This window comes from Oncorhynchus mykiss, chromosome 6, assembly GCF_013265735.2.
Source record: "Oncorhynchus mykiss isolate Arlee chromosome 6, USDA_OmykA_1.1, whole genome shotgun sequence".
Lineage (NCBI taxonomy): Eukaryota > Metazoa > Chordata > Actinopteri > Salmoniformes > Salmonidae > Oncorhynchus > Oncorhynchus mykiss.
In genome coordinates, this window is record NC_048570.1 from 27064726 (window position 1) to 27078459 (window position 13734).

Genomic DNA, 13734 nt, shown 5'->3' on the forward strand with positions numbered 1-13734 from the left:
CAATCATGAAGTGGAACGACATTTATTGGATATTTCAAACTTTTTTAACAAATCAAAAACTGAAAAATTGGGCGTGCAAAATTATTCAGCCCCTTTACTTTCAGTGCAGCAAACTCTCTCCAGAAGTTCAGTGAGGATCTCTGAATGATCCAATGTTGACCTAAATGACTAATGATGATAAATACAATCCACCTGTGTGTAATCAAGTCTCCGTATAAATGCACCTGCACTGTGATAGTCTCAGAGGTCCGTTAAAAGCGCAGAGAGCATCATGAAGAACAAGGAACACACCAGGCAGGTCCGAGATACTGTTGTGAAGAAGTTTAAAGCCGGATTTGGATACAAAAAGATTTCCCAGGCTTTAAACATCCCAAGGAGCACTGTGCAAGTGATAATATTGAAATGGAAGAGGTATCAGACCACTGCAAATCTACCAAGACCTGGCCGTACCTCTAAACTTTCAGCTCATACAAGGAGAAGACTGATCAGAGATGCAGCCAAGAGGCCCATGATCACTCTGGATGAACTGCAGAGATCTACAGCTGAGGTGGGAGACTCTGTCCATAGGACAACAATCAGTCGTATATTGCACAAATCTGGCCTTTATGGAAGAGTGGCAAGAAGAAAGCCATTTCTTAAAGATATCCATAAAAAGTGTTGTTTAAAGTTTGCCACAAGCCACCTGGGAGACACACCAAACATGTGGAAGAAGGTGCTCTGGTCAGATGAAACCAAAATTGAACTTTTTGGCAACAATGCAAAACGTTATGTTTGGCGTAAAAGCAACACCCTGAACACACCATCCCCACTGTCAAACATGGTGGTGGCAGCATCATGGTTTGGGCCTGCTTTTCTTCAGCAGGGACAGGGAAGATTGTTAAAATTGATGGGAAGATGGATGGAGCCAAATACAGGACCATTCTGGAAGAAAACCTGATGGAGTCTGCAAAAGACCTGAGACTGGGACGGAGATTTGTCTTCCAACAAGACAATGATCCAAAACATAAAGCAAAATCTACAATGGAATGGTTCAAAAATAAACATATCCAGGTGTTAGAATGGCCAAGTCAAAGTCCAGACCTGAATCCAATCGAGAATCTGTGGAAAGAACTGAAAACTGCTGTTCACAAATGCTCTCCATCCAACCTCACTGAGCTCGAGCTGTTTTGCAAGGAGGAATGGGAAAAAATGTCAGTCTCTCGATGTGCAAAACTGATAGAGACATACCCCAAGCGACTTACAGCTGTAATCGCAGCAAAAGGTGGCGCTACAAAGTATTTACTTAAGGGGGCTGAATAATTTTGCACGCCCAATTTTTCAGTTTTTGATTTGTTAAAAAAGTTTGAAAAATCCAATAAATGTCGTTCCACTTCATGATTGTGTCCCACTTGTTGTTGATTCTTCACAAAAAAAATACAGCTTTATATCTTTATGTTTGAAGCCTGAAATGTGGCAAAAGGTCGCAAAGTTCAAGGGGGCCGAATACTTTCGCAAGGCACTGTATATCTTTCAATTCAAATTTAATTTCAATTTCAATTCAATTCAAGGGCTTTATTGGCATGGAAAACATATGTTAACATTGCCAAAGAAAGTAAAGTAGATAATAAACAAAAGTGAAATAAACAATAAAAATTAACAGCAAACATTACACTCACAAAAGTTCCAAAATAATAAAGATATTTTAAATGTCATATTATGTGCAAATAGTTAAAGTACAAAAAATAAAATAAATAAACATAAATATGGGTTGTATTTACAATGGTGTTTGTTCCCTTTTCTTGTGGCAACAGGTCACAAATCTTGCTGATCTGATGGCACACTGTGGTATTTCACCCAATAGATATGGGCGTTTATCAAAATTGGGTTTGTTTTCGAATTCTTTGCAGATCTGTGTAATCTGAGGGAAATATGTGTCTCTAATATGGTCATACATTTGAAGTGCAGCTCAGTTTCCACCTCATTTTGTGGGCAGTGTGCACATAGCCTCACTCACTCACTCACTCACTCACACTCTCTCTCTCTCTCACTCTCTCTCTCACTCACACAACTGGCTGTGATTGGGAGTCCCATATGGCGCACAATTGGCACAGAATCGTCCGGGTTAGGGTTTACCGTCATTATAAATAAGAATTTGTTCTTAACTGACTTGCCTAGTTAAATAAAGGTTACATAAAATAATTACTAGGAAAATTGTGTTTCCATAGCTAGGGCTGACAGTGAGGACTTGTGAAGAGAAGAATCAAAAAAGTTGCTTTGTGAAAAGGTGTTAACCGTCGAAGGTCTATACCCATGTTCACAGTTTGCTTATTGTTATGAAAATTATACATGAAAAGCCCCAGCGGCCTTGCCTTTGCCCCAAGTCGTTGCAGGTCCACTGAGGCCATGGCCCGGTGTTCTAGGAGCCGGGCCGTGGAGGTGGAAACACAAAAGTCTTAAGCTTTTTGTTAAAACACTGGGGTAAATCCTCAGTGAAAATGCACCATGAGTATTCTCCTCATTAGTCTCTGTTGGTCTGGTTCACACCTCATTGCCACCTCCATGCATTGCTATAGTTGGTCAATGGGGGCCCCCTTTAGTAGGTCAATGGGGGCCTTTCAGATCTGCATTATTGCTCTCAAAAATAATAAGACTGGGTAATGGTCAACTAGGTAGATACATTCTTTCTGGCGTTTTCTGTAACAAGATTCAGTAACTACTACCTGTTATAAACAGCCATACTTGTGGCCCAGCCTGAAATTAGGTATTTGTCTTTCAGTAGCAGAATCTGTAGCATCTCTATCCATCCTGGACTCAGGGGTAGACGTAACATAGTAAATGTAAATCTGGAACACTCCAATTAGTATGACATGTTACGTTTCGTATGGTATGTATTCATTTGTGGATTTCCATCGTCCATTTCGTATAATATGTTATGAATTACAATTCATATGATATGTTACAAATGGCAATTCGTACAATATGTTATGAATTGCAATTTGTTAGCTAGGTGGCTCAGTGGGTAAAGCTAATGTCAGCTATATGGCTAACGTTAACTAGGCTAGGGGTTAAGGTTTGGATTTAGGTTAAAGGGTTAAAATTAGGGGAAGGGTTAGCTAGCATGCTAAGGAGTTGCAAAGTAGCTAAAAAGTAGTAAGTAGTTGTAAAGTTGCTAATTAGCTAAAATTCTAACGTTGTCCGTGATGAGATTCAAACACGCAACCTTCGGGTTGCTAGACGTTCGCGTTATACGCCTACCCATCCAATATTATACTAATTTGAGTGTCCTGGATTTACATTTATTATGTCAGGTCTAATTGCCACCATATTGTGTTCTATACAGTTAAGCCTTAATGCCCAGCAGCTATTGTGATAAATAGAATGGTGTGGTTGTGTGTGTGTGTGTGTATGTGTGCGTCTTTTATAATAAGTCTGTTCCGGGATCAATGCTGAGCATTCAAAGGAACATTAGCATACATGCAGTAATACAAATTAGGATAATTTCCTGTTAAAAAAAATAAAATAGAAATGTGTTGAGTGTGTGAGGGCAAAGAGCGCGCGTTTAGAACTACAATCCCACAATGCAAAGAGCGCGCTGAAAAACGTGGGTACAGAGGTGTTGTGGATGGCAGGGGAAGCCAGGTTTGTTCTAACCCGAGTGATGCGAATAGGCATTTGCTGCGATGGTCGGGGGGAAGGTTTCCACGAATCTGGAATCTCGTTGTCTGTATGCAGTAATTTGGCCGGGGGTGGTCGAGGGCAGCCTGAGTTGAGGGAAGTTAGATAGACATGAACGCACAATTAAAACAATTTAATATCGAGTCTTTCAGCCAGTAAAACCTCAGCAAAGGAACTTTTGGAGTCGGTTTGACTTTTTCTTCGTGAGCTAATGGATTTATGAAAACGACGAACGGATCTTCTATCGCTTCTAAAATCTCTTAGAATTGAAGTGGGAATATTGCACACCTTTTCGTGCCGAAAGGTACAACTAGACTTAATCACATTTTATAGTAGCTAATGTAGTCATATCCTACATGTTTTCTTTCTACGTTTTTACCTTGTACATTTGAAGGTCTGGGATTGGGGCAGACTTCTCCCTTGAAGCTTTCTTTTGATGCTTTGCGCATTGTTTTCTTTTCTTTTGGGCAAGTTGGGTAAACGTGGGAAAAGTATAATATATTGTAAAAGTTTCCTCGTTTAATACCGCGTATTTACGGGTTAAAATAAACTACGTTGGATATTTAAGCTTTTGTAAAAGAAAAAATTAACATCAAATCTCGGAGTACAACATTTTTCTACGCTGGCAGTTTCGTCGCCTCTCGAGGGTTTTGTCAAAAAGGTAGGTTTTTTTTAAATGTGTAAATTGGAATAATTTGTATTTACATGTTCGGCACAGCGCGTGCTGTTAGAATTATTTTTAGTGAGGGAGACCTATCTAGCTAGCATTATTTAGATCAGTATCAGGTATCCATCCACATTGTGACAGATGACTCTCAGAACATTTTTGTTTGTTTAACTTCTTTTTTTTAAATAGCCTGTAACACTAGTCCCCTCCTATATGGAGTCTGGACATATGTTTCTGGTTTGGAAACAAACCATGCACCAATGATGTGACTGAGTTTTTCATTTGACACATTTTAGAAAATTGCCTGTGTATTCGGTTGAGAATTTTACGTTTGGTGATGGTTTTGTAATTTTAATTTGTCATGTGCTTAATTAGTTTGGGAGAGCATTTGGAGTAGTGGGGGGGCAATAACCATCTGGAAGCTCAGTCACCTCTTCAAACACTTGGAACATTGGGAGAGAAGATTAAAGTTGAGTATTTATTTGTTGTAATTTATTTTGTTGCTTTTCTGGTTGATCTCTTCAATTAGCCCTAACATAGGCCTACATTAGGATTTAAGTTCCCCTTCCTCAGTATGACATGAAAAATGTTACACCTTTGGTTAGAGGGTTTTATCAGTTTGCATTTTCAATGAAGAAATATTATGGCGTGGTGTCTATGCAGTGTATTTTTCTATTTTTGTAATGTTTATTTTGAAAATGTGTTTCATTCCCTTTTTGTTAAGATATATTGCCTTTACCTCCGTCACCTGTGTTCCTGGCTAATTAAAATATTCAAGTCAGTGCTTGTTTTGACATAACACGTTTGCACAAGATTTTGCTTGAGTCTGTCTTCAAAATAGCCCATAATTTGAAATTAACTTCCGAAGAAAACAAAAAGTGTTCTTTGCATGATTTATTTACCTCAGATTGGAATTAAGTGCCCTTCTGCTTTAAAATATCTATACTTTTTAGGGTTTAGTATCACCCCCCCCCCCCCCCTCTCTATAGCCTATAGTAAGTACTCTTATCTTTAATCACCAACATTTCCAGTGGTAGTCAGTAGGGCCTACCCATCCTAACATTCCCAAACTTTTCAAGACGGAGGGATCCTGATTTATACCAGCCAAATCCCTATGCCTTCTCCTTCAGATTCAGTCTTTTTAGATCGTTTTTTAGGAAAGATGCTTTAGTACTCGAGAGTTATGTGAAACAAACAAGCAAACAGGCTCCTACATTGACTTCCAAGAATGCACATGTCGAATGTTCACAAGTGTTTACAACGTGAAACAAATAAGATCAAGAGCATATTGATTGGAAGATGCTTTTTTGCTGTGAAATAATACTACTTAGAAGTATCAGTTACAGGGATTTTATTTCAGGCTGTCTGTTTCCCCAAGTAGTAAGCATACTTACTGGGAGAATAGTACATACTGTACAATGCAAACAGGTAACTGTTCTGCTTGCAGATTCATTCTTGCTTGTGGCTCTTTGTGAAAACAACTGAGATCTATCTATGTGGTGTGAGGAAAGTAGATTGCCTCATCACTTTTTATAGTGCACACCTCTGAAACTACACTGAGCAGAAATATAAATGCTTAATGTGGAGTGTTGGTCCCATGTTTCATGAACTGAAATAAAAGATCCCAGAAATATTCCATACTCACAAAAATATTATTTCTCTCATTTTGTGCACAGATTAGTTTAGCCCTGTTATTGAGCTTTTTATTTTATTTTGCTATGATAATCCATCCACCTGACAGGTGTGGCATAGCAAACGGCATGATCATTACATGGGTGCACCTCGTGATGGGGACAATAAAGGCCACTAAAATATGCAGTTTTGTCACATACAATAACGCCAGAGATGTATCAAGATTTGAAGGAGTGTGCGATTGGTTACTGCAGGAATGTCCACCAGAGCTGTTGCCAGAGAATTGAATGTTAACTTCTCTACCATAAGCCGCCTCCAACGTCAATTTAGAGAATTTGGCAGTAGGTCCAAACGGCCTCACAACCGCAAACCACATGTATGGCGTTGTGTGGGTGATCATTTTGCTGATGTCAATGCTGTGAACAGAATACCCCATGGTGTTATGGTATGGGCAGACATAAGCTACGAACAACCAACACAATTGCATTTTATCAACGGCAATTTGAATGCACAGAGATACCGTGACAAGATCCTGAGGCCCATTGTTGTACCATTAATCTGCCACCATCACCTCGTGTCTCAGCATGATAATGCACGGCCCCATGTCGCAAGATTCTGTACACAATTCCTGGAAGCTAAACCTGTCCCAGTTCTTGCATGGCCTGCAAACTCACCAGACATGCCACCAATTGACCGTGTTTGGGATGCTTTGGATCAACGTGTACGACAGCGTGTTCCAGTTCCCGCTAATATCCAGCAACTTTGCACAGCCATTGAAGAGGGGTGGGACAACATTCCACAGACCAAAATCAACAGCCTGTTCAACTCTATGCAAAGGAGATGTCGCACTGCATGAGGCAAATGGTAGTCACACCAGATACTGACTGTTTTTCTGATCCTTGCCCATACTTTATTTTTTTAAAGGTTATGTGACCAACAGATATGTGTTTCTGTATTCCCAGTCATGTGAAATCCATAAATTATGGCCTAATTTATTTATTTAAATTGACTGATTACTTTATATGAACTGTAACTCAGTAAAATATTTTAAATTGTTGCGTTTTAGTTTTGTTCAGTATAAATTAAATCATGTGTCCACCCCAAAAGCCTGCTTTGCCAATTCAGTGTTGCTAATGCTGACTTTGTATGGAAGCAGGTTTAGAATGGATAGTGTCAATGAGCCTACAAAGTTACTATCAAGTTGGTTTTAAATGAGAGGGAGAAGATGGATGGTTGAGCTAAGCGGCATTCCCTTAGGGAGTTCACCAGGAAAAAAAAGTTGTTCTGTTGAGCTGTAGGAAAGGAAGTGAGGAATTGTCCTGCCCTGTAATTTACTAGGCTTCTGGGTTGGCACAGAGTTATTGTAGCTTACTGTTTCACTGGAAAGTTGTTTCAGTGATTTAATAATAGTTTGTGGTGAAATGTGGCATTGAATAACTTAGCCTACATTGGAGAATCTTACCTGTAATTTATATGAAAAATAGACTGAAGTTATACATCTTTTGAAATGGAGATCACCTTGTTACAATACTTGATGCACATGCATAGTAACTAAACATATTTAGAAACTTGGAATAATTCAGTCCTTTTTTATTTTTATTCATTTTTACTTTACCAGGGAAGACACATTGAGACGTAGGTCTCTTTTTCAAATGTGCCCTGCACAATACAATACATACACACATATGCAGGGCACATTTTGAAAAATAGGCCTACGTCTCAATGTGTCTTCCCTGGTAAAGTAAAAATGAATGAGTGAGTAGGTGTGTCCAAACTTTTGACTGGTACTAGACATGCATGCATAGATACATGCATACAGTTGAAGTCGGAAGTTTACATACACCTTAGCCAAATACATTTAAACTCAGTTTTTCACAATTCCTGAAATTTAATCCTAGTAAAAATTCCCTGTCTTAGGTCAGTTAGGATCACCAATTTATTTTAAGAATGTGAAATGTCAGAATAATAGTAGAGTGATTTATTTAAGCTTTTATTTCTTTCATCACATTCCCAGTGGGTCAGAAGTTTACATACTCAATTAGTATTTGGTAACATTGTCTGTTTTTATTTATTTTATTTATCCTTTATTCTACCAGTTAAGTTGACTGAGAACACGTTCTCATTTGCAGCAACGACCTGGGGGAATAGTTACAGGGGAGAGGAGGGGGATGAATGAGCCAATTGTAAACTGGGGATTATTAGGTGACCGTGATGGTTTGAGGGCCAGATTGGGAATTTAGCCAGGACACCGGGGTTAACACCCCTACTCTTACGATAAGTGCCATGGGATCTTTAATGACCTCAGCGAGTCAGGACACCCGTTTAACGTCCCATCTGAAAGAGGGCACCCAACACAGGGCAGTGTCCCCAATCACTGCCATGGGGCATTGGGTCATTTTTTTTAGACCAGAGGAAAGAGTGCCTCCTACTGGCCCTCCAACACCACTTCCAGCAGCATCTGGTCTCCCATCCAGGGACTGACCAGGACCAACCCTTCTTAGCTTCAGAAGCAAGCCAGCAGTGGTATGCAGGGTGGTATGCTGCTGGCAAACCTTTCTGTAACCTTTCTGGCGCAGGTGTTCCGCTAGCGATCCACCTCAACATCCTGTGAAATTGCAGAGCGTGAAATTCAAATGATAGAAATATTTAACATTCATGAAAATACAAGTGTCATACGTCAAAATAAACTTCTTGTTAATCCATCCGCTGTGTCATATTTCAAAAAGGCTTTACGGTGAAAGCACACCATGCGATTATCTGAGGACAGCGCCCCTCATACAAAAGCATGGGAAAAAAATTCAACCAAGGCAGGTGCGCCATGAAAGTCAGAAATAGTGATATAATAAATGTCTTACCTTTGAAGCTCTTCTTCTGTTGACACTCCAAAAGGTCCCAGCTACATCACAAAAGGTCCTTTTGTTCAATGAAGTACATTATATCCCCAAAAACTCAGTTTAGGTGGTGCGCTTCATTCAATACTCCACCGGTTTCCCTCCTTCAAAATGCATACAAAATGAATCCCAAACTTTACCAATAAACTTGTTTATAATCAAACCTCCGGTACCCTAATAGGTAAATAAACGATAAAATTTAAGACGGAGAATCGTTATTGTCTTTACCGGAGATAAAAAACAAAGAACATGCTCTCATCCACGCACATGGAAACACTACAGCCAAAATGGCAGCCACTTAGAAACACTACAAATTCTAACAAATTTTTTTCAAAAACAAGCCTGAATCTCTTTCTAAAGACTGACATATAGTGGAAGCCCTAGGAACTGCAATCTGGGAGGTTTTCGCCTCAGAAATAACATGACAGCCATTGGAAACAGTGGTAGGCTGAACATTTTTTGGGGATGGTTTGTCCTCGGATTTTCGCCTGCCATATCTGTTCTGTTATACTCATTTTATTTTTTTTAGAAACGTTAGTGTTTTCTATCCAAATCTACCAATTATATGCATATCCTAGCTTCTGTGCCTGCGTAACAGGCAGTTTACTTTGGGCACGCTTTTCATCCAGATTTCAAAATACTGCCCCCTAGCCCGAAGAGATTAAATTGTTTAACTTGGGTCAAACATTTTGGGTAGCCTTCCACAAGTTTCCCACAATAAGTTGGGTGAATTTTGGCCCATTCCTGCTGACAGAGCGGGTGTAACTGAGTCAGGTTTGTAGGCCTTGCCCGCACACACCTTTTCAGTTCTGCCCACAAATTTTCTGATTGAGGTCAGGGCTTTGTGATGGCCAATGCCTCGACTTTGTTGTCCTTAAGCCATTTTGCCACAACTTTGGAAGTTTGCTTGGGGTCATTGTCCATTTGGAAGACCCATTTGCAACCAAGCTTTAGCTTCCTGACTAATGTCTTGAGATGTTGCTTCAATATATCCACATAATTTTCCATCCTCATGATGCCATCTATTTTGTGAAGTGCACCAGTCCCTCCTGCAGCAAAGCACCCTCACAACATGATGCTGCCACCCCTGTGCTTCATGGTTGGGATGGTGTTCTTCGGCTTGCAAGCCTCCCCCTTTTTCCTCCAAACATAACGATGGTCATTATGGCCAAACAGTTCTATTTTTGTTTCATCAGACCAGAGGACATTTCTCCAAAATGTATGATCTTTGTCCCCATGTGCAGTTGCAAACCGTAGTCTGGCTTTGTTATGGAGGTTTTGGAGCAGTGGCTTCTTCCTTGCTGAGCGGCCTTTCAGGGTATGTCAATATAGGACTCGTTTTACTCTGTATATAGATCATTTTGTACCTGTTTCCTCCAGCATCTTCACAAGGTCCTTTGCTGTTGTTCTGGGATTGATCTGCACCTAAGTACGTTCATCTCTACGAGACAGAACGCGTCTCCTTCCTGAGCGGTATGACGGCTGCGTGGTCCCATGGTGTTTATACTTGCATACTGTTGTTTGTACAGATGAACGTGTCACCTTCAGGCATTTGGAAACTGCTCCCAAGATGAATCAGACTTGTGGAGGTCCACCATTTTTTTCCCTGAGGTCTTGGCTGATTTCTTTTGATTTTCCCTGAGGTCTTGGCTGATTTCTTTTGATTTTCCCATGGTGTCAAGCAAAGAGGCACTGAGTTTGAAGGTAGGCCTTGAAATACATCCACAGGTACACTTCCAATTCAGTCAAATGATGTCAATTACCCTGTCAGAAGCCTCTAAAGCCATGACATCATTTTCTGGAATTTTCCAAGCTGTTTAAAGGCACAGTCAACTTAGTGTATGTAAACTTCTGACCCACTGGAATTGTGATACAATGAAAAATCTGTCTGTAAGCAATTGTCGGGAAAATTACTTGTCATGCACAAAGTAGATGTCCTATCCGACTTGCCAAAACTATAGTTTGTTAACAAGACATTTGTGGAGTGGTTGAAAAATGAGTTTTAATGACTCCAGCCTAAGTGTGTGTGTGTGTGTGTGTGTGTGTGTGTGTGTGAACCATCAAAAGTCTGGATGCCTACTCACTCATTCCAGGGTTTTTCTTTATTTTTACTTTTTCCTATAATAATAGTGAAGACATCAAAACTATGAAATAACACATATGGAGTCATGTCGTAACCAAAAGTGTTAAACAAATCAAAATATGTTTTATATTTGAGATTCTTCAAAGCCACCCTTTGCCTTGATGACAGCTTTGCACACTTGGCGTTCTTTCAACCAGCTTCATGAGGTAGTCACCTGGAATGCATTTCAATTAACAGGTGTGCCTTGTTAATTTGTGGAAACTGGTTATCGTGCGGACCACAACGGGAAAGGAATATTCAGAGTTACCTCTGCTGCAGAGGATAAGTTCATTAGAGTTAACTACACATCAGATTGCAGCCCAAATGAATGCTTCATAGAGTAACAGACAGCTCAACATCAACTGTTCAGAGGAGACTGCATGAATCAGGTATTCATGGTCAAATTGCTGCAAAGAAACCACTACTACAGGCCACCAATAAGAAAAATATGCTTGCTTGGGCCAAGAAACACGAGCAGTGGATATTAGGCCGGTGGAAATCTGTCCTTTGGTCTGAGTGCAAATTTGAGATTTTTGGTTCCAACCACCGTGTCTTTGTGAGACGCAGAGTAGGTGAACAGGTGATCGCCGCATGTATGGATCCCCTCGTAAAGCACGGAGGAGTGGTGTGGGCGTGCTTTGCTGGTGACACTGTCAGTGATTTATTTAGGATTCAAGGCACACTTAACCAGCATGGCTACCACAGCATTCTGAAGCGATATGCCATCCCATCCGGTTTGCCCTTTCTCCCACTATCATTTGTTTTTCAACAGGACAATGACTCAACACACCTCCAGGCTGTGTAAGGGATATTTGACCAAGAAGGAGAGTGATGGACTGCTGCATCAGATGACCTGGCCTCCACAATCACCCGACCTCACCCCAATTGAGATGGTTTGGGATGAGGTGAACTGCAGGGGGAAGGAAAAGCAGCCAACAAGTGCTCAGCATATGTGGGAATTCCTTTAAGACTGCATTCCATGTGAAGCTGGTTGAGAGAATGGCAAGTGTGTAAATCGGTCATCAAGGCAAAGGGTGCAGATTTACCTAGTTAGATGGAATTTTTAAACAAATAGGGATTAATGTATAGATCTGTGGGTCTTTTAGCGAAGTCCAGCCAACCTTTTGATGCAGTGACGTGTATCAAAACTGTCACCTGTGACGAAACGAATGGCATTAAGGTAGCTTGGGTCCAGTGGTTTGAGTAGTAGCAGTTGCACTTTGATAAATAATATCACCATAATAAAGAACAGATGAAAAGATTGACTGAATTATCTGCTTCCCTATTGCTTAGAGAAAGGCACAATCTGTTTCTGTAGAAATAGCCGACTTTAAATCTTAGCTTCTTAAAATCATAAACATATGAGCTGGTTTTTAACGTCAAATCCATATCAATCCAAGTACCTAAGTATTTATATGCTGGAACATGTTCAATTGGAGAACCATCTAATAAGTGAACATGTAGTTCATCTGAAACATTCTTACGAGAGTTTAAATAGCTATAAAATCTTTCTTGTAGTTCTAACACAGCCAGATCAACAGTCGGCAATGGCATACTTAATGGTGAAAAGCAGACTAAACACATCTGACTGCTGCCGACTTGTGAAAGCAGCTTAACTGGATGGAATGGGCAAACGGAGTAAGGCCCCTACATTGAACTCCCATGGAGACAAGCTTGGTGTGTCTGCTCCGTAGACTGGCTCTGGGAGGGGAGAAATGAGTGGGGTTGGACTACAGAATCTAACAGAGCTAAGGAATTGTATGCATGGATGGATACAGTAATTATGGGGCCATGCTTGGGCTTATACCCTGTCTCTCTACATGTTTAAATTCAACTTTATATTATAAAAAATATGCCATTTAGCAGACGCTTTTATCCAAAGCGACTTAGTGAAGGCAGATCTCGTCGCATTCTGATTGCTAAATTTCTCTGTCTCTCTCAAAACTCACAACTCTTATGTGACCTGCATTACACATTGATCCAGCAGCTCATCTCTGTCTCAAATGTGACTCCGTGTGGATTCAGTGTGATTGTAAGTTCAGTAGAGGCTATGTGACACGATAAGCAGGGACCCCACACCTATTGTTTGAGAGAAAATGTTTTTGTTTACTTGGATAAGTGTCTACTTACACTAAAAGTAATTGTATTCTAGCAGCCTTACGGACTCAATTCAAAAACACATTTAACAATGCTAGTGTCAACTGCCAGAGACCACATCTCTTGTGACTGTGTATTTATTTCCAAACCCTGTTGCACAACATCTATGAGATGAGGGTATTTTACGAGTCAAGCGGTGCTGCAGATGCATAATGCTTATGTCAATATCCGTAGTTGTCGGAGATGGTGAGAATAAATTAACTGAACGTCTTGTTTGTTTTGTGTGCTTTTCTCAAAAGGTACCTGAGGAGTCTAGTGGACCACAAGATTAACAGTGTTTATTAATGTCAATAATTCCTTTTTGGGAATAGTTTTTTCTGATTATATAATATTCAGAAAACATTCATTTAACTATTTGTGTGTTTTGTGCGGTATGTTTTTAGCATAGGCCTACAGTAAAAATGCAGGTTGCACTTGACAAACTTGGAAATGGGCGTTGCGTGATATTTCACACTGACGACATCATTGGTTCCCTCATCATGGAGAGTTGTGTAGTGATGAGCGCTCAGGGAACGTGGTTGGCCGTGTGCTGTGCGGACTTCCTTCTGTTTGGCAGCTGAAGTGGATTCTTGGAGCCTGACCAGGCACTGACTCACTGCTTACGGGTCTGT

At 40.3% G+C, this 13734-nt stretch overlaps 1 protein-coding gene across 9 annotated transcripts in view; it reads left to right on the top strand.

Annotated features, from left to right (window-relative positions):
* Nucleotides 1–3520: 3520 nt before the first annotated feature.
* LOC110525633 (fibroblast growth factor receptor 1-A) overlaps nucleotides 3521–13734 on the top strand; it is a 46431-nt gene continuing 36217 nt past the window's right edge. For 6 of the 9 annotated variants that reach the window (XM_036979740.1, XM_036979746.1, XM_036979745.1 and 3 more), the window contains exon 1: nucleotides 3625–4315. The gene's annotated coding sequence lies outside the window, so the exon portion shown is untranslated. The other 3 variants (XM_036979742.1, XM_036979741.1, XM_036979743.1) reach the window with 3 other exon arrangements.